Source organism: Octopus sinensis, linkage group LG17, assembly GCF_006345805.1.
Source record: "Octopus sinensis linkage group LG17, ASM634580v1, whole genome shotgun sequence".
Taxonomy (NCBI): domain Eukaryota; kingdom Metazoa; phylum Mollusca; class Cephalopoda; order Octopoda; family Octopodidae; genus Octopus; species Octopus sinensis.
The window spans coordinates 38,878,353-38,900,852 of NC_043013.1; the positions used below are offsets into that span (position 1 = coordinate 38,878,353).

Consider the following 22,500-nt stretch of genomic DNA (forward strand, 5'->3'; position numbering starts at 1 on the left):
CTCTAGAAAGGGTGTTGTATGGTTTTGCGTGTCTTGCAAGTGCCCAGGACGGTTCATAGTTGGTGTTATCTGATTTTAGTTTCCACAGAAATTCCACCAGTGATGTTGTATGTCTCGTAGTTATTTTCTTAAAACTTGAGATGTGGTTGAGATATCGATTCTTGAATGAATCGGCCGTGACACCTATGAACGCACACGGACCTCCTCGTGTGTGCACTGTACATTTATATACGATGTTGCGAATCGTGCAGGGATTACCGAGTGGGTATCTTGATTTGTCTCTACACGAGCACCTATTGCTGGCTGCTGTTAGTGACTAGTGGTTGTATTCAGTTATTTCCGTCGTTCTCGTTACATGTCGGTTCGTTTTCACTATGTTGTTGTTATGCGGACTCCCTGGGTTACTTAGAATTTGGTTGTTATTATTTCCGGATGGGTCCATGCTATGGGTTCCTATGCTTAACCCTTCCTAGCGGTCGGTCGAGTAAGCATTGTATACAGGTACATTAGTTGAGAGTTCACTGGGGGGGGGGGGGGTTTGTCCGAGCCCTTATTTAGCATCCTGTCGCTGATTCGGTGCTTATGCTGCTCCAAGTTGGAGGAGATTGCGTATTACACCTTCACGTTATGCCTGTTCATCTATAGAATATCTTTAATCTCTTTTCTGTCAACACCTCAAATGTAATATTTATTCCTTGAAGACGGAGGCTCCTCTGATCCAACGATAGAATCAATCTACTAACATTACTTGGGATTACCGAGCGCCCAGAAACAGCCGTTGGATTTGTAATATTCCTCTTCAACCCCCTTTAATTCTTGATATCATTTCTATTCTGTGTAAGTCGAACCTTTTTGTATGTAAGCATATATACTTTTATTTTTATTTAATGTATCTAATATTCTTTATTTGTATTTAATATGGAGTGGTATTTTTGGGATCTCGGGAAACACCTTTCCAATGCCGCAAGGAACTGTCTAGCGATTTTCGAAGAAACATTCGATGCGTGGATCAGATTATACCAGAGTACAGTGTGTTTTTTGTATTTGGTGCTGGGTTTGTCAGACCGCGTGCATTGAGTTTGTTCGGTGTGATCTATTTTGTTGTGTGTAGTTATGTTCGGATGGAAGATTTTTGTGTCTAGACGGTTTGGTATCTCGGTTATTGTTATGATTGGGTGTTATACGTCGGTGGTGGTGATTTTGGCCGGGGTAATTTCCGTAGCTGTGTGTTCTTGCTGTTTGTTTATCGTTGTTGGTGGTGTGTGAGTCAGTTATATGTGTGTTGTCTTGGTGTATGAATTTAATCCATTCTCGGTATCCATCCTTAGCTAGAAACCTCGTTGTAATAGGATCCATGTAAATTGAATAATTCCTCTTTGGCAGACAATCTGGATATCCTAGTCTGAATACTACCTACAAACCCCGGTTTAATGGAGGGTGGATGGTTAGACAAGGCGTTCATGTATTTAGGCTAGCATGTGCTTTATGAATGAGCTCGAGTAACCGGTTTCAAGGCTGAATGTGGAAGCCAGGAAGTTAACATTTCATTTCTACAGTAATGGCTAGTCCTACATTTCTAAACAGTTTCAGTAGTTTTTTTTCTTACTTCTTTCTTGTCCCGCATTGGGGCAATGTTTTAAGTAAAAGGGTACGTCGTCCCTATATAGTCTCCCTCCGATCTCTGTGAGAGTGGCCTGGATTAGGGATAGGAAGTAGACTCCAACTAAGTCAGTGACTTGTGCGGAGTCGGATGATCCACTCGCTAAATCGAAGGCGTCAGCTCTATCTGCTCTACAATAGAATTTGCTGTCAAAATCTACCAGTGTACCCCTAGCTGCTAGTATTGTAACAATTTCTTGACGGGATAGATCGGAGTTAGACTTAGCAAAAGATCAGGGCTTTATTGAGAAGGATGGGGTTAATAATACTATAATAGTTATTTATATCTAGTTACAGGAATTTGCTATTAAAGTTTATGTCTAGTTGCTTAAACCAAGCTATACTTGACGGATGTCAGACCACAGGGCTAATCGTACCTTAGATTTGAGAGTGGGTGCTATTCTATCTATAATTATCTTACTAATCCGGCCTATATCGGATTTAGAAGGGCGAATCAGTCTTACTGGGGGGGGGGGGTTAAGAAATTGGGGTTGTGATCTTTTAGGGTGATTCTGGGTTTCCTAGGGGTGTGTTCTATTTTTAAATTAGATGGTTCTGTTCTATCGCCTATCTCTAGCTTTCTAACAATTTCTAAGCCTCTGCAATTAATGTTATTTAATATATCTATACTTGCATGTCTGAATTCCTTCGTAATTAAACTTTTATATAATTGTACATTGATAATGTAGACATTACTGGTTTCGTCGGCTGGTTAAATAATTCCGGAAGCTTTCTCGAAGTAGACGAGTAACTTTTGAAGCTTTTGTTATTGTTTTCGGATGGCGGTGGGGTATTTCCTGAATCTCACATTATATGTGTGTGTTGTTTTGGTGCATGAATTTAATCCGTTCTCGGTATCCGGCCCTAGCAGTCAATGTGAGATTCAGGAAATACCCCACCGCCATCCGAAAACACCAACAAAAGCTTCAAAAGTTACTCATCTACTTCGAGAAAGCTCCCAGGATTATTATATACCAACCGACAAAACCGGTAATGTCTACATTATCAATATACAATTATATAAAAGTTTAATTACGAAGGAATTCAGACATGCAAGTATAGATATATTAAATAACATTAATTGCAGAGGCTTAGAAATTGTTAGAAAGCTAGTGATAGGCGATAGAACAGAACCACCTATGGATAGAACACACCCCTAGGAGACCCAGAATCACCCTAAAAGATCACAACCCAAATTTTTAATCCGCCAACCCCAGTAAGACTAATTCGCCCCTCTAAATCTGATATAGGCCGAATTAGTAAGATAATTATAGATAATTATAGGCGCGGGAGTGGCTGAGTGGTAAGCAGCTTGCTTACCAACTACATAGTTCCAGGTGTCTTCTACTATAGTTTCAGGCCGAGCAAAGCCTTGTGAGTGGATTTGGCAGACGGAAGCTGAAAGAAGCCTGTCGTATATATGTATACGTATATATATGTGTGCGTGTTTGTGTGTCTGTGTTTGTTCCCCGCACCCCAACATCACTTGACAACTGATACTGGTGTGTTTATGTCCCCGTCACTTAGCGGTTCGGCAAAAGAGATAGCTAGAATAAGTACTAGGCTTACAAAGAATAAGTCCTGGGGTCGATTTCCTCGACTAAAGGCGGCGCTCTAGCATGACCGCAGTCAAATGACTGAAACAAGTAAAAGAGTAAAAGAGTAAAGAGAGAGAGAATAGCACTCACTCTCAAATCTAAGGTACGATTAGCCCTGTGGTCTGATATCCGTCAAGTATAGCTTGGTTTAAGCAACTAGATATAAACTTTAATAGCAAATTCCTGTAACTAGATATCGATAACTATTATAGTATTATTAACCCCACCCTTCTCAATAAAACCCTGATCTTTTGCTAACTCCGATCTATCCCGTCAAGAAATTGTTACAATACTAGCAGCTAGGGGTACACTGGTAGATTTTGACAGCAAATTCTATTGTAGAGCAGATAGAGCTGACGCCTTCGATTTAGCGAGTGAAACATCTAACTTTGCACAAGTAACTGACTTAGTTGGAGTCTACATTCCATCTCTAATCCAGGGATAGAATGTAGACTCCAACTATCAATCTACATCTTACAATCAAAGACACATACTCGCAGCCAACCACATGCTCGGACGTGAATTTGTTGTCTCTGATATAAGGAGAAAGTTAATAAAACATTCACTGACGTTACAAAAAGCCGCTCAGTTGATTAAAAATCCGATTTACGCAATTGATTCAGTATTTAATTAAAATAGCCTCTGTTTTTAACACAGCAAGTCTATGAGACGTAATCTCAGTAAAAATATTGCAGTAAGTAGCTAATCGACAGAGTGTGTACATTAAGTATAATGTTTATTTTTAAAAAATACTCCTTCAATTGCATATAGCGGAAAGTAAAGTAATTTAAAAAAAGACGCTAAATTGCTTCTACAGACTTGTATGATCGTGTTACATTTTACATTCTTTTTAGCCCGCTAGACATAAAAATATTTCCAATGTGGCCCACCTTAAAAATAGTTTGCCGAGCTCTGTCCTAGATGCAGGGTTTGAAAATAAAATATATAAGTGTTTTTAAAATGACGGTGTTAATCACAAAAGTCATTTGTCACTTACTTGTGTAACCACTTAATTACCTTATGAAATCTCTATTTACGGTGAAAGTAAATTATAAGCGTTGATAATGTGAAGTATTTGACACGAGTGTGTATCGTCAATCATTGTTTTTATCTATTAAAAATAGGGTTTTAGAAATAATTGTTGCTTCAACGTTTAATTCTTGTGAGAAGCCAATACTAAAATAGGATAGCATGTCACAGAGGTATATGTCAAGAATTTATTAACGTCATGAGCGGAGACATCTAAAATAACTACTGGTAATAGTCAATATTTCATGCTGTGGCAATGTATTAAGACAGTAGTTGTTCTTGAAAATTGAGGTCGATAGATTCGACAACACTACTGTGTACAGTGACAAAAATTCTTTGGAACAAATCGTTGTGTAAAAGCGTACGGCAAACAAATCACGTGTTCAAACGAAGGTTGCGTAAGTGACTGTTGGTGGAAATGCATATGTTACAATGTTGATAATCACCAAATGTAGAATTACTATTCATCTGCTGGGATCATCAACTTTAAGTTGCTAACGTCATCCCAATTGACATAGGATCTCATTGTAGAAATGCGCCTGTCCGAATATCTATAGTCGAGGTCACCAATCGTAGATCAGATACGCGCGTGTCCCAACATTGAGGACGCCAGTTATAAAATTTCGTCTTCTGAGTGGGGCATATAAAAATTGCTTCCAATTTAGAAATAATTATGTTTGTTCAAGAAAAGAATTTTTAGTAAGTAAATATAAAAGTCGTAGAAATGCTGTTTGTGAGAGCGTTTCTTTGTCCGACGTGGAGTCGGCTGTAAACAAAGATAACACTGATAATAAGTGAATCACGTTTGTTTATACAACATGAAGTAAACTCCAGATAAGACAAATGTACTTTAGAGAAAGAACGCATCGAAAACATATTTGATTTGGTTAAAATGGTGGTAAGCATAATCGTGAGATAGGCTGAACAAAACATGTCTTGGAGAAGCTGATTGTATGAATTTTGACAAAACGAACGCCAACTATAAATACTTTGCTTATGTCTGCTGTGACAACATTGTTTTTTGTCAAATCTCTTGAAAGCAGGGAATCACTAGTGAGTGATATTGAAGAGGAGGTCTCGAATAGATTTGATTTTACAAAAGCGATCGTTTAGAAAGATGAGAGCTTGATGATGCTCGAGAATATGTTTGCTAACGACTGTCTCCATGACTTCTGTGATGTTGAAATTAAAATCGATTGGCCAATGGGGTCACAGTGGTTGCCCTTTTCATGAATGGGATATACTGCAACATGTCTCCAAAGACTAGAATCTTTCTAGAGAAATAGAAATTGAAAAGAATTTGGTGTAGAGACTAGCTTTAGAGTTCATTGTTTGAGGGTTATGGAAAACAAAGTAAGATGGCCGATGCGTTTGTTGATATGAAGCGCCTTTTGAGAAGGGAGAGGAAATAAGATCTGAGGTGGGGGTGTTATTTTGCATGTGCAGTATGAATCTAAAAGCACATGTGTCTGCATATTCTACATGAGTAGTCCTTACGGAACATTTGCAGTCGACATGTGGAGAGCAGAAGGAAACTACAAAATTAGGAGTGATCCTTTTGGAGACAAGAGAGGTTGTGGACTCACCGTTGTTCAGAGCGATTCACTGCGTTTCCAAATATGGATTGTAATAATTTCAATTTGCTTTGTGGCGGGTTAGTTTTTCAACACATTGCAAGCTGTGATCTTTATTATTATTGCTGTAGCGCAGTAATGAGTGAACCACTTAGATTTTGGTGGATATGTTTCCGTTAGATCTGGGATGTGGAAGCACAATGGCCCAGTGGTTAGGGCAGCGGACTCGCGGTCGTAGGATCGCGGTTTCGATTCCCAGACCGGGCGTTGTGAGTATTTATTTTAGCGAAAACACCTAAAGCTCCACGAGGCTCCGGCAGGGGATGGTGGTGACCCCTGCTGTACTCTTTCACCACAACTTTCTCTCACTCTTTCTTCCTGTTTCTATTGTACCTGTATTTCAAAGGGCCGGCCTTGTCACTCTCTGTGTCACGCTGAATATATTCCCGGGAACTACGTTAAGGGTACACGTGTCTGTGGAGTGCTCAGCCACTTACACGTTAATTTCACGAGCAGGCTGTTCCGTTGATTCGGATCAACCGGAACCCTCATCGTCGTAACCGACGGAGTGCTTCCACACAGATATGGGATGTTGAGGGGCTTGTTTAAGATTATGGTTTCAGTCCTTTGTTAAATTGTCTCTGAAGGATGAAATGCAAAACACATGAATTGCCATGAATAGTTAGCGTAGAACTAGTAGTTCTCTAACTGTCCTGTTGATTTAAATATGTCTGAAAGCTTGCCAAAGCGAGAGAGAATAAGAGCTACAAGAATTCATGATAATGGACCGGAAATGAAGATGGACGCAGACAAAGACAACGATTTGAACGTATGCAACACGGGAACACTTGAATGAATATGCTCTCGGAATCGGTTCCGTACGCTGAAGAATATGAAGACCACAAAACGGCAGCTGTTGGTAGAAGAACTCCACATACTTGCCACTTTAATTTAATGAAGTCATTTTGGTACATGCACACACACACACACTCTTTCTCTCTCTCTCTCTCTCTCTCTCTCTCTCTCTCTGCTTCTCACTTTGTTCTACCCTTCCTCCCACTCTCCCTCTTTCACCCTTTCTTTCTCCAACTCTCTCTCTCTCTTTCTTTCCTTTTCCCTCTTTCTCTCTCTCCCGCTTTTTCTCATTCTCTCCCTCTCTCACCGTTTCTCCCACTCTCTCCCTCTTTCTTTCCTTTTCCTTCTTTCTCCCTCTCCCTCTTTTTCTTATTCTCTCTCCCTTTCTCTCTCTCTCTCTCTCTCTCTCTCTCTCTCACACACACTTTCCTTTCTGAGAGGCCTTGAACAATAGGTGCCGTCTTCTCTCCCGGCTAAAAAAAAATCTAATTCAAATAAAATGTCTTTTCACTTTCTTAAAGCTGTGTACCAATTGGATATCTCTGCTCAATTCCTTCAGTGGCTTCCTCACTTCAGTATTTCCTTCCCGTAAATGACTCGTTAAGCTCCCATTAATCAACTTCCTGTATTGACGTTCACTGCAAGTTGACCATACAAATAGCAAATTTGTGATTTATGTAAACAGCTCTCTCTCTCCTTCCCTCCCTCTCTTTCTCTCTCTCTCACTCACTCACTCTCCCCACTTCCGAATAAATACAGTAGGGGTGTGGGACACAGTGAGTAATATTTTCTGCATTTTTGAATCTAAGAAAAAAATTATTTTCACAAATGTTCACTGCCTTACAGAAACTATATCTACTAAGCAAATTACCTTTATATATTGGGTTTCGACTTATTTTAGAACATGGTTGAGTCCATATAATAGGATTTGACTACACCTCCATTTAGAACACAGTTTAAACTATCTTTTCATGGAAGAAGATTTATGTTCCTATAACCTGTGTTAATTCTGTAACCCTTTAAAATGGAAGATAAGAAACTTCCTTTTCGGCACTTGATGCTTTGGAAACCAGGCAAAAATTGCTGCAGCTCGGCTGGGATCTGTTACCCCACCCTCCATATTCACCAGATATTGCTCCTTCGGATTTCCATTTATTCAGGTCTCTGCAGAATATTCTTAATAGTAAACGTTTCAGTTCTTTGGATGGCGTAAAAAGATACCTTGATGAATTCTTTGCCATGAAACCACCTCAATTCTGGGAAGAGGCGATTTTCAAGTTAAAGGAAAGATGGAGACGCATTGTGCAACAAAATGATTCATATTTGGTTGATTAAAAATGTAATGGCAAGTATTTATTGACCTTTTTCTTTCCTTTAAAAATCGGCACGAACTTTCCAGACAACCCAATACATTAAAATCACTATAACTATCAAAACACTATTTCAGAAAACAATCTTCGTTCTCTTTGAGCATATAAAAACACAAATTTAGATAGAGCAAAATGAGTAAGCCAAGATAAGGTAAATTTGCCTCTTCAAATCTCCAGAATTACACTTGCAAACAGGCTCATACATATCAATATTCATCCTTCGACATAAGAAAGAATACAAATGCAACAAAACTTTTTAAATATCTAGGCCAAATGGAAGAGGCTCTGGGTAAAATAGCGCATGACATGAAATTAATAAAACTCAAACCTAAAACCTTAGCATAAAATACTCTCTGTAGCTTCTTCACGATCTGCTGGAGTAGCTCTCTTCCTGATATATTTATGCAGCATGTGTGAGGTGCAGTGGCCCAGTGGTTAGAGCAGCAGACTCGCGGTCGTAGGATCGCGGTTTCGATTCCCAAACCGGACGTTGTGAGTGTTTATTGAGCGAAAACACCTAAAGCTTCACGAGGATCCGGCAGGGGATTGTACACTTTCACCACAATTTTCACTCTTTCTTCTTGTTTCTGTTGTACTTGTATTTCAAAGGACCAGCCTTGTCACACTCTGTGTCACGCTGAATCTCCCCGAGAACTATGTTGAGGGTACACGTGTCTGTGGAGTGCTCAGCCACTTGTGCGTCGATTTCACGAAGAGGCTGTTCCGTTGATCGGATTAATTGGAACCCTCATCGTCGTAACCGACGGAGTGCCACGCAGCATGTAAGAGTACAAATGATGATGTAATACTTGCAATGTAATCATTAAAGACAAGTAATAGGCGCAGACGTGGCTGTATGGTAAGAAGATTGCTTCCCAACTACATGGTTCTGGGTTCAGTCCCACTGCGTGGCACCTTGGGCAAATATCTTCTACAATAACCTCGAGCTGAGCAAAGCCTTGTGAGTGGATTTGGTAGACGGAAACATAACAAAGAAAAAAGCCAATCACACGTACGTCCCTCAGAAACTCACCACCATGCATGCATACACACGCAGTCTCACATACACACACAACACACACACATATCCACCAAACTTAAAATATAGCAACAAAAGCTTGAGGACAGCAAGGCAGAACTGGTGTAAGGAGGTCATACTACTGATGAAGTCGCCAATATACGACGAAACTACGTCTTCAATATTTTAAGTCCTTAATAACGGCATGGTTGAAGTTGCTAGCAACTAGTGGTTTGTTCAGATAACGAAATTCATGTCAACATACAATTCTGAATATTGCTATCAGATATTGACATTGTGCATGTGTATCGGTCTATGCTTAAAGTATTAGGAAGTTCAACGTTTGCGTAACCATACATTTCTCTTTCTTCATCTCTCTCTCCTTCATTTCTACCTCCACTCTCTCTCTCTCTCTCTCTCCTTCATCCTTTTTCTCTCTTCCCCTCTCGTTCAAACATTCGTAACATGCGTCTAAAACATATGAATCTAGTTGAACTTCACTCAATTAAACTGAAAAAGTGCTGTGTAGGTTTTAACCGCGTTGTGTATCTGCACAATGAAGCCAAATGCTTGTCTGTTTACTGCGTCATTGAGGACCCGTGTCGAATAGAATATTTTTATCTTTTAATTGCTTCAGTCATTGGACTGTGGCCATGCTGGGGCACCGTCTTGAAAAACTTTTAGTCAAATGAATCGACCCCAGTACTTTTCTTTTAAAAGCCCAGTTCTTATTCTATTGTTCTCTCTTACTGAACCGCTAAGTTACGGGAACATAAGCACACCAACACTGGTTGTCAAGCCGTGGTGGTGAGACAAACACAGACACAAAGACACACACACACAAGCACGAACACGCACACACACACACACACACACACACAACACACACACACACACACACACATATATATATATATATATATATATATATATATATACGACGAACTTCTTTCAGTGTTTCCATCTACCAAATCCTTTCATATGGTTTTGGTCGGCTCAAGGCTATAGCAGAAGGTACTTGCCCAAGTGTGCCATGCAGGGGATCTAAACTCGGAACCATGTGGTTGGGAAGCAAGCTTCTTACCACACAGCCACGCCAGCACCTATACACATTTTTGCCAACCGACTTGGACTGGAGTAACGTCGAACACTGGAATTTTTTTTACCCTGCGTGCCTAAGCGAAAACAAGGTATTATAATCCCTCATCTTTGTCCGTTTGCCTGTGAAGGCGCATGGCTCAGTGGTTAGAGCGTCGAGCTTACAATCGTGAGGTTGTGAGTTCGATTCCAGGACCGGGCTGCGTTTTGTGTTCTTGAGCAAGACACTTTATTTCACGTTGCTCCAGTTAACTCAGCTGTAAAAATGAGCTGCGACATCACCTTTGTCTTTCCCTTGGATAACATCAGTGGTGTGGAGAGGGGAGGCTGGTGTGCATGGGCGACTGCTGGCCTTCCATAAACAACCTTGCCCGTACTTGTACCTCGGAGGGTAACTTTCTAGGTGCAATCCCATGGCCATTCATGACCGAAGGGGGTCTCCCACTGTCTGTTTGTCTATGTATTTGCCCAATTATTGGAAAACGGCTGAACGAATTTTCACCATATTTGGCACAAATACTCATTGAGTGAATGGATCGAATGGTTTGATTATCATACATAAATAAATACATAGATATGCGACTCTATGTGTATGTGTGTGTGTGCGCGCGCGCGCGTAGTGACGGATTCAAGGGTTTCGTTTATTTGCGAGTTGATTTTTTAATTTCACCGGAGTATAAGTACCTATAACGGTGATACTTAAAAAAAAATTTTTTTAATAATTTGTAAGTCGAACTTACAAATTTTCCCTGTGAGCAAGTGGTCATATTATTTATACCCTACAACGAACTACAGTACGTTTGATTCGCTGGCCATTTTTATAGCCGGTTTGATTACTGTTTGTGTAACACTATTTTTATATGTTTCCTATTTGGAAATAGTAAATATATTTTACTTTTGAAATATATTGATAAACCCGTCATTTATAACTTACTTATAAGTGTTATCATTATACATAAATCCTGACTCCAGCTACATAAACACCATAGCGAGAATTATATACTTTCAAATGCTAACGGACATTTTATGCGTGCATGTATGTTGAAGATAAATAAATTTGTGTTCTTTTAACCGCTATAAAAAAATACAGTTTCATAATTGCAGAAATAAATTTCATTAACAAGTTGAAGAACGCGAAGAAAGAGAAAATAATTACATTATTTTATTTATGCACATTTAGAATTTATTGTACAATTGGAAAGTAAAATCATTTTGTCGTAGAGAATTACGACTTAAAATTCACACTAGCTAATCCTTCATACTACTAGAGTTCACAAGAATTCGAATAAGTCTTGTTGGATTTTTATCATATACATGATATAGAAAATAGCCAATATCTCAATGAGCGAGTGTCGTGAAGTTTAGTAACATCCTACGAACACTGATTAATTTCCCTAAAATCAGGATTTTTATAACTGCTCATACCTGAATTCTAAGAACCGTATTTCGTGAAAGAATTCTCTTTGACAAATGTTTAGGATTCAAATATGGGCAATAATTTTAACCAATGGGATTACCAGCAATTATGCTTGTTCGTGTAAACAACTATTACATCATATTGCCGCCTTTTATGACTTGCTATACCATCATTAAAAGACGTTGAAAACACTTCCCAAATTCTATGCAATAATCTTCTTTTAGTCAAACACTTACAAAGCTTAATTCAGTTCAATTACAAAGCATGGGTAAGCAACGCATTGTAAACTACACTACAGTTTACGAAAAATTTATCTGCACGCAGGGTATGCATCGCCCCTCCGATGCCTTCTCTTTCACTTTTTTATTTCTTCTAGTTCTTTACAGAATGAGTTCTAATCCAACAACGGTCGGCTTTGATTTTTTTCTTTCTCGACCGATAAAATAAAGTATTAGCCAGGTAATATCCTTATACTTAAAAATTAAAAATCCTTAACCGTGCACCTGTAAATACACTTAACATAACACATGTATATACACTCGTTCTTTCTTTCTTTTCGAATTTTCTTTCCAATGAAGAAAGAGTCAGTTTCATGCCTAAGAAGACTTTACCACTGAAATTTAGACAATGTCAAACATGGTTCTCTTATACGTATACATGCACAGTATATATATATATTTATATATATATATATATATATATATATATATATATATATATATATATATATATATATATATGTGTATATATGTGTGGTGTGTGTGTGTGTGTGTGTGTGTGTGTGTGTGTGTGTGTTTGTGTTCGTTGAAGTACGTGGCTCAATGTTTAGGGTGTCGAACTCATGATCATAAGATTCTGGTTTCGACTCCAACACTGTTCCTGAACTGGGTGATTCGCTGTGCTCTTGAGCAAAACACTTCAATCCACGTTACTCTAGTTCTGTCAGCTGGCAAAAATATCCATAATACATTAAAAGTGAAGTTCAATCTTGCTTGCTTGCTTGCAATGTTACACAGCCAAACTGGCGCATAATGGGAAAATACTTTGAAAGTAAAATTCCCCTGAAATGTGAATACGAGCGGAATAAAACAAGTTTCGCATAAATCGGACCAGTGGTTATTGAGATATTCGGGGATTTAGGGGTATAGACACACAAAACGGTGCATAGTGGGAAAATATTCCGAAAATAACTTAACCTTGAAAGGGAAGAAACTCTAACCTCCCCATTAGATACATTATGATGGGGTGAAATAGTTTTTCCATAGGTTTCTTTCGAGTGCGTTCAACGTATCTCACATCCAAAGATGTGTCTACTGTTTCTATCACGCCCTGTAACAGCTATTTACGGTAAAGGACCCAAAATACCTGTTACGTGGTAACAGGGTGTGCAAGAAATAGCATCCAAATCTTTACTTTTCTGGGGAAAGGAGCCATTTACGCGTGATTTCGATGTCACATTCGTTGAAAGCATGCGAAATAACATGGAAAAGAAAAAAAACACGAGACAAAATTCCGTTGCTGGGAAGCTTAGACTTCCCCGGTGACCCAATGGGTCACGGGTAGTCTAGTCTAATATATATATATATATATATATATATATATCAGTGGCATACGGTGACTTCCGGGTTGGGCATGCAATGAATTTCTTCTCTCCCCCCCCCGACAATTTTTCAGTAAAAAATTTTCGTATTCCTACGATTTACATATGGGAGATTCTGAATATGCAATCAACCGTATGACCTAGAATAAGCAGGGAATAAAAAATGGCTCTGTAGAGATGAGCCTGAAATAAGTGTATTGTTTGTATTATTCTTTCTCTTCGAAACGTCAGTACTTTCCCATCCTCACTCTCCCATAAAAAAGTCTAAAAATCATAAGTGAAATGTAATAAAGATGAAAATGGATTCTCTTAATATTTTTGCATATTCGGAATCTCTGTTCAAGGTAGGAATCCGAAAAACATTTTTCACAAAAATTCGTTTTTCAAAGAGGTGCGATTCTGCATTAGCCCCTATACCTCTTGGTTGAGCCGAATCAATTTGAAATGATGGAACTTTTCCCTTTGACCGGCAGATTCAAAAACTAATTTTTTGTAACTAAACACTTTTAAACTTCGTATGCTGGTAGAATGTGTCACATAAAACATCTTTTTCTCTTGGCGTTCTTGAGAAAATTCTGTAGTTTGTAAACTATTTGTTGTTAAATTACTCGTATTTCGGCAATTTCAACCAATCAATGACGTCTATTGAGGTGAATACAATTACTGCTGGTGTTTGTCAACAAGAACTTCCGGCGGTGTATATGTCGTTTGTCGAAGTTTAAAAGTGTTTAGTTACAAAAAAAGGATTTTTTAAATCTGCCGGTCAACGTGAAAAGATCCCAGTCCACAAGACGGAACGGTCATTTCTGGAATGTTTTTGATCTTGGCTCATTCAAAGCTTACCTACAATTAACAATATCGCTTTCAATATTGTCATCAGTTCGTGTTATCTTATTTACATTGTGGGAAAACGGGACAACAGTTTCAAATACATTCATCTCTCATCTGATGAAGAGAGAGCGAGACAGACAGACAGACAGACAGACAGAGAGGGGAGAGAGAGATAGAGAGACAGACTGACAGAAGCAGGAAGAGAAAGGGAAACAGAAAGAGAGACAGAGGATGAGACAAAAATCAGAGACAAACAGAAAAAAAAAGAAGAATGAGAGCGATAGGAGAGAAAGACAAACAAATAGAGAGAGAAACAGGGACAGAGATGGTAAGAAGACAGACAGAGAGACAAAGTGTGAGAGAGAGAGAGAGAGAGAGAGAGAGAAACTGGCAGACAGCTTGACAGAAACAGAGAGAGAGACAGACAGACAAACAGAGACAAAGATATGCAAAGTAAGAGAGGAGGCGAGGTAGACAGAAAGGGACGAAAAGGGGTTGACAGAGAGAAAGACAGGCGGATAGAGCAAAAGACAGAGAGGTAGAAAGAGCGAGACACAGAGAGAGTCATAGAGAGGGAGACAGTGAGAGAAAAAGACAGATAGAGAGAGAAAGACAGAAAGAAAGAAAAACAAGCAGAGAGAGGGAAAGAGAAAGAAAGAGTAGAGAGGGAGAAAGAAGTTATAAAATGTCGTTTGTGAAGTTATTGCTGTTGATTGTTGTAGCTGTTGTTGTTATTGTTGTTGTTTTGTGATGGGTGGCGGTGGTGGTGAAAGAAAGGGAGTTTGTTTTGCTTTGAGTAGCAAACGTGGTTCGCTTATTTTATGATTGTTTACCTGTGACGTCCCAGTAACCACAGCACAACACAATTTGACCGGCTAAAAATAGCAGCCAAATTTAACCCAAACATTAACTTCGCCGTCTTGGAAAAAAAGAAGACACTTTACATAATCTGGTCCTAGATTTCCTGCACATGGGAAGAAAGACGGGATTGTCACGGCTAGAGTTTGGAGTCTGGAACGTCTTTGCTCGATCAGGTCCTACCGAGGGCTAAACAAAAACATATCTAAACTGTAGCCCACTTAAAAAGAATAGCTAAATTTCCCTCAAATCTGAACACGGATCTTTTCCTTTTGATGGACGGAATTTTCTAGTTAACTAAAAAATTTGAAACTTCGTATACAGGTAGAATGTGTCAAAAGAAAACATTATTGTAAACAAAATTGTAATTTCTAACTTTAACGTAGTTTAATTCTTCGAATTTTAACCAATGAAATCCCAGCATTTGAACTCAAATCATTTGCTGCGTTATCGCTATTGATAAAGAAACATAGCAGACGCATGCCGCATACACACACACACACATATATATATTCAGATACATACACAGGTACACTTGCACACACACACACACACACTCTGTCACTATCTCTCTCTCTCTCTATCTCTCTCTCTCTCTCAAACACATGCATATACATTTGCACAAGCACATAGTAATTAATATATAAGCGTACACACACATACAAACGGACATATACATACACACACATACGCACACAAGCATACATACACGTTCGTGTTTTGCTCCTTGCCGCAACAAATTAACACAAAGGGTAAATAAACCAGAAGGGGAGGGTCAATGTTTCATCGTTTCGGGGTCGATAAATTAAGTACCAACTACTCACTGGTGTCGAGGGTTTTTTTCACACTCCACACACAAACTCTAGACCGTTTTAGGCATATTGTTGTTTTGCTTTTGTTGTTTCTGGCCCTTCAAAACCATGGGAGAAGCCTTTTCGGTAAAAAAAAATAAAGAAAATATTCAAAAAATATCGTTAATATTTTTATTGGGCGACGAAATTCATCGATTTAAGAGATATAGCTGTTATTTCTAGCACATGCAGAGCACATGCAGAAGACAGAAGACAGAAGAGATAAGGATGAATAAGACGTGTGTGTGTGTGAGTTTTTAGATGCAGAAAATGAATTGAGCTCAAATGCTGGGATCTCATTGGTTAAAATTCGTAGAATTAAACTACGTTAAACTTAGAAATTACAATTTTGTTTTCAATTTTGTTTACAATAATGTTTTCTTTTGACACATTCTCCCAGTATACGAAGTTTCAAATTGTTTAGTTAACTAGAAAATTATGTCCATCAAAAGGAAAAGATCCCTGAACACGTTCCGTTTTTGGATAATCTGGTGTTGGGGATCATTTCACTTTAATCGGCAGATTTAAAAAATAATTTTTTTCTAACTAAACACACACACGCGTATCTCAAACGAAATATGTCATAAATAACAGTGACAAACGAAATATACACCGCCGGAACATTCACATCTTCAGTCCATGGAATTTAAACTATAGTGTTTGACCCGGGCCGGAAAAAAGGGAAAAAATAGTGTAATTGGTGTAAAACTACTTGTTCTAAACGATTATCAAGAACACACACACACACACACACACACACACAAAGAGAAATGGTTGGTTCACTGCAACATTTAAATGTCATTTCAATGTCGATATTTTTGTCGCTTTGAAACCGAGACTTGTTCACTGACAAAAGAGATGCAGCACGAAGTTTTTGTCAGGGGTTTGCCATGGTTTCAAAGACCGAAAATATTTAGACACAAACGAAATTTAAATTTTACAATGAAAGTAACGGCTTTTGTTGTTCTGGAATTGCTTACAAGCATCTTACACGCTGCAAATTCTCTTAAATATCCATGCTCCTATTTACAAAACTTGCCACTCTTTTTCGTTTTTTAAATTCTTTATGCAGACAGTTTGTGTTATTAAATTCTCTTTAACATACATTTAAATTATTATATTATAGAAATGTGGAGGCGCAATGGCCCAGTGGTTAGGGCGTGAGTGTTTATTGAGCGAAAACACCTAAAAGCTCCACGATGCTCCGACAGGGGATGGTGGTGATCCCTGCTGTACTCTTTCACCACAACTTTCTCTCACTCTTACTTCCTGTTTCTGTTGTACCTGTATTTCAAGGGGCCGGCCTTGTCACTCTCTGTGCACGTGTCTGTGGTGTGCTCAGCCACTTACACGTTAATTTCACGAGCAGGCTGTTCCGTTGATTCGGATCAACCGGAACCCTCATCGTCGTAACCGACGGAGTGCTTCCATTCCCATTATAGAAATAATTATAAGAACACACGTGTAAGTATCTGCGTAAATTGTAAGTCAATTTCAACAAAACGGGAAAATAACCTTAGTTAAATGTATAGATATTGATTATATTTTTGCTTTCAGAACACTTCAAAAATATAATAGTGCAAACAGATGTTTTGGATAAAAAAATTCAAACTTACCACCAGGCTAACTCAAGAATTATCAAAAATTCAAATTTACCAGCTGGCTAACTCACGAATTATGGGACTGCTCTTGTTCCGATCAGATATTTTATGGGTCAAAAAGGGGAACCAGGTTAGCAACAATTGTACACTAACAAAGACACAGAGAGTGGGGTCTCGTGCGGTCTTCTCAAAGCATGACATGCCCCAATGAATTTGTCGAGTCACTGAGAGAGAGAAGGGGATACAAAATATTATGAATGATCTTTCTTCCTATCATGGCTTTTAAACAAGTCACTAAGAGAGAGAGAGGAAGGAGGGACAAACTAACAAAGAGAGAGGGAGGTCATGCGGGTATTCTCAAAGCATGACGTGCCACAATGAATTTATGGAATCACTAAGAGAGGGGAAGGAGAGACAAAATATTTCGAAAACAACAGGACGTATTTTCTTTGAAACAAAATAACTATTTTATCTAATTGGATCTTTTCGGTTTGAACGGCAGTTTTTAACATAATTTCTAGGCAACTAAAAAATTTTAAACTTCGTATGCTGGTAGAATGTGTTTATAAAACATCTTTTTCTCTTGGCTTTATTGAGAAAATTCTATAGTTTGTAAGATATTTGTTGTTTTTTTCTTCAATTTCTGCAATTTCAACCAATCAATAACGTCTATTGAGGTAAAAAAAAATTATGTGCCGTATGAATATGTCCCTCGTTTAAGAAACAGATTGGGTTTATTTACATTTGTGAAGAAAAAAATATACCCTTCCCCCCACCCCTAACCTTAACCCTAACCCTAACTAACCCTAACCCTAAAACATTGAAATGCAATAGATCGATACTAAGTTCATAATTATGGGTGACATTTTCATATGACACCGCTAGAAAAACTGCCGTTCAAACCGAAAAGATCCATCTAATTTCCCAATGATATGGATAAAAAAATCACAGGGCAGGCAGCGCATACCTTGCATACCTGAGAACAATGTGAAGTATATTTGCCATCCAAATATGGCTAAACACTAAGGGTAGATGTTACTGTAGCTTGTAGCTACAGGAGGACATCTTCTCCAGCTGGCTATTGACACACTTTCTGTGCCCTATCGGTATATATATATATATATATATATATATATATATATATATATATATATATATATATATTTAAGTAGATGAATGAATTATCCTAGTATGGATAATTCTGTTAATCGATACCTGGGTAGCAAATTCACTTCAGTAAAACACGGTTGAAGTTACATGCCAAGGGCTGAACCCCGTGTTCGTGTGTGAAAATTTGTGTGTTTTTTTATACGAATAAATGAAAAGAATGGAGTCGAACGAAGATTTTATCAAAATTCCTTTACTTTCGACATATGTTTCGAAGACTGCAGTCTTCGAAACATATGTCGAAAGTAAAGGAATTTTGATAAAATCTTCGTTCGACTCCATTCTTTTCATTTATTCATTTATTTATATATATATATATATATATATATATAATATATATATATTATATATGTATGTATGTATTATATATGTATGTATGTATGTATGCATGCATGTATGTATGTATGTATATATATATATTATATATATATATATATATACAGAACCCATATATATATATATATATATATATATATATCTATATATATATATATATATAATATATATATATATATATATGTGAATACAGAACCCCAGCGATGTTGCACACCTGCAGCAGGAGTTGGACTCAATCTACAGATGGGCTGAGGATAATAATATGCAGTTTAATGCTGAAAAATTACAGGCCCTGCGCTACCAGCATCCAAAACTGAATATTAAACTCACGGGATACACCGGTCCACAGGGAATTTCAATCCCAGTGCCTAAGTCTGTGAGGGACCTGGGTATCGACATGAGTGATGATACCTCTTTCCAAGTGCACATTACCAGGATGGCGACAAAGTGCAGACGACTGGCTGGGTGGATCCTAAGAACATTCAGAACCAGAGATAAGGAAACCATGATGTTCCTCTGGCGGACATTTGTCCTCAGCCGCCTGGATTACTGCTCACAGCTATGGTCATCCACCAGTGTAAAATTAACAGCGGACCTTGAAGCAATCCATAGAAGATTCACAAAGAAGATAGTCTCTTTGCAACAGCTCAGCTACTGAGAAAGGTTGAAACAGCTAAGACTCTACTCCCTGGAGAGAAGACGGGAGAGGTATGCAGTAATATATGTCTGGAAGATCCTGGAAGAAATTGTGCCAAATTTTGGCATTGTAAGCTACACCAATGCAAGAACGGGACGACACTGCATAGTGCCAAAGATCCCAGCAATGCCATCAGGCTTCAGGACCAGCTTCTGCAACAGCCTGGATTTCAAGGGCCCACAGCTTTTTAATATTCTCCCAAAGAGTCTGAGGAACTTGCACAAAGTAGATGTAGCGGTTTTTAAATCAAAGCTGGACATCTTCCTGTCGAGAGTCCCAGATGAACCTACTTCACGGCAAGAGGTGCAAATGAGAGTAGCTATATCAAACTCCATTCTTCACCAAGTGCCACATATTAGACGAGGTTCTTCGCAATAACAGTGTGGCACAAAACGGCGGTGCATCAGCATGGCCGCAGCTCTGAGCTGAAACTAGAGAAAAAAAATATACATATATATATATATATATATATATTCAAGATTAATCAGCCGAAATTGCGAAGATGATCCGGTTCTTGACTGATGATTGAGGTCTTCGAACGTCCCGTCCGTTTTTTTTTTTTTGTGTCGTCTTCTAATTGTTTCACGTTCTTGTCCCAGTTTGTATATATATATATTTTTTTTTCTTTTATACATATATATATATATCCGGATCCGGAACCCCCTTCGGTCACGACACTGACCATGGGATTGCACCTAGAAAGTTACTCTCCTGGTCACAAGTCTGGGCATGGTTGTTTATAGAAGACCAGCAGTCGCCCATGCATACTGGCCTCTCCTCTCCACGCCACCAGTGTTATCCAAGGGAAAGGCAAAGGCCGATACAGCTTGGCACTTGTGACGTCGCAACTCATTTCTACAGCTGAGTGAACTGGAGCAACGTGAAATAAAGTGTCTTGCTCAAGAACACAACACGCAGCCCGGTCCGGGATTCGAGCTCACAACCTCACGATCGTAAGCTCGACGCTCTAACCACTGTATACATACATACATACATGCATACATACATGCATACATACATACATATATATACATATATATTATATATATATATATATATATATATATATATATATATATATATATTATATATAATATATATATATATATATAGACTGCCATGTGTAATGTTTTACCAAAAAGGAATACTATAATTCTCACTAAATATGACTAAAATGTTACAATACCTACATGCTAGAAGTAAGAGCTAAAAAGCTCTAATGTTTTAGTTAAAGCACATAATTGTATATATATCCACTGACAGGGAATTTTTGACCGGTGTTTTCGGGTGATCACAATCCCTCTCATTACATATGTATAATTACGTGCTTTCACTACAGGATTAGAGCTTTTTAGCTCTTATTTCTAGCAATGTAAGTGTTCTAACACCCTTGTCATATCTATTATATATATATATAATATAATATATATATATATATATATATATATATTATATATAATATAATATATATATACGGCGGGCTACTTTCAGTTTCTGTCTATCATATCCACTCAAGAGGATTCGGTCTGCCCAAGGCTATTACAGGAGATACTTGACCAAGCTGCCATGCAGTGGAACAGAAGCGAGAACCATGCGGTTGGGAAGCATGCTTTTTACGATACAGACACTATATCTGTGTTACCGCTCGTGTGTTCATTTTGGGATTTTGAAGCCCGCCTTCCAAAATTGATACTGAGGCAGTTAGTTGCGTATCCAAGTGTTCCAATAACTTTTGTATGTATGTTTGTATGTATTTATGTACTTACATATGTATATATGTCTTTATTCAGCTTTATTTCAAGATTTTTTGCTAATAAAGACAGAGCCGGTTTCTAACCTAGATCCAGGGCTCCTTCGGTGGAATTTCAGCATCAACAAGAGAGTAATTTTATATGTATGTATGTATGTATGTATGTATGTATGTATGTATGTATGTATGTGCAGATTTGTATGTTTTGTGTATGTATTCTCATGCATATATTTGTATATCTAGACATGTTCATATATCATCTAAATGATAAACTTCTGGAAAGTTTAACGGATTTTTACAGTTCAAATGATGGATTGGATCAGTGGTTTTCGAATTAGCTTTCTCCTTCTGGTTTTGAGAAGCCTAATTTCTCAAGATTGGTATTTAGGTAGTGTGTTACATATCCCAGAGCCCCAATAATTACAGGTATAAACCTGACCTTATAATCTGGTATGTATGTATATATGTATCTATCTTTCTATCTATCAATCAACCTACTTATGTATACGTACAGATTTGCATGTATGTATGTATGTATGTATGTATGTATGTATGTATGTATGTATGTATGTATGTATGTATGTATGTATGTATGTTTATATGTGTGTATGTGTGTTCTCTTCTATTTCTGTCACTAAAAATCTTCGTCTGAGAAAGGAGGCGGTTTCTAATAAATATACAAAACGCCGTTGGAATAGCTTTCCATATTTTTATTGTTCCACATGGAAATTGTATTTGTAATGTGTGAATTAGCTAGTTGATTTCTTTTCTGCAAACCTTACCTTATCCAGATTATCACATGCATTTGCGTATATGTTTGTATGTATGTATGTATGTATGTATGTATGTATGTATGTATGTATGTATGTATGTATGTATGTATGTATGTGCAGCAGCAAAGACGCATGTATGCGAAGGAAGTTTGTTAATGGGTGCATAAATAAATAACACGAACGTAATATATTTGTCTAGCAATGTCCTTGCCCTGTCCTTAATCAGACTAAAATATTAATTGTTAATTATAAAATACAAAATGTTAATTGATTTCCAATTCGTTGAGAAAATACTTATTTAGCACAATGGATTTATAATAAAACAGTTCTCTCTCTCTCTGCTTAGTGGATGTGGCAAAAGAGGCTTTGTGATGGACTCGTTTGAAAGGTTTGAAGACTGGCATTTTTCCTATCTGGC

The 22,500-nt window shown here is 37.9% G+C and overlaps 1 protein-coding gene and 1 long non-coding RNA gene across 3 annotated transcripts in view; one reads left to right on the forward strand and one right to left on the reverse strand.

The window, feature by feature from the left end:
- LOC115220873 (laccase-like) overlaps positions 1 to 22,500 on the forward strand; it is a 70,466-nt gene that overhangs the window by 1,307 nt on the left and 46,659 nt on the right. The window contains exon 1 of one of the 2 annotated variants that reach the window (XM_036510493.1): positions 763 to 837. The exons of the other annotated variant lie outside the window; for it this stretch is intronic. The gene's annotated coding sequence lies outside the window, so the exon portion shown is untranslated. Of the gene's footprint in view, positions 1 to 762; positions 838 to 22,500 lie in introns of those variants that run through there. 2 annotated transcript variants of the gene reach the window in all.
- LOC118766779 lies at positions 6,838 to 16,633 on the reverse strand. Its single transcript, XR_005002691.1, has 3 exons — positions 16,495 to 16,633; positions 9,198 to 9,202; positions 6,838 to 6,851 (listed from the first exon to the last, which is right to left on the reverse strand). It is a non-coding gene; the product is annotated as an uncharacterized LOC118766779 (long non-coding RNA).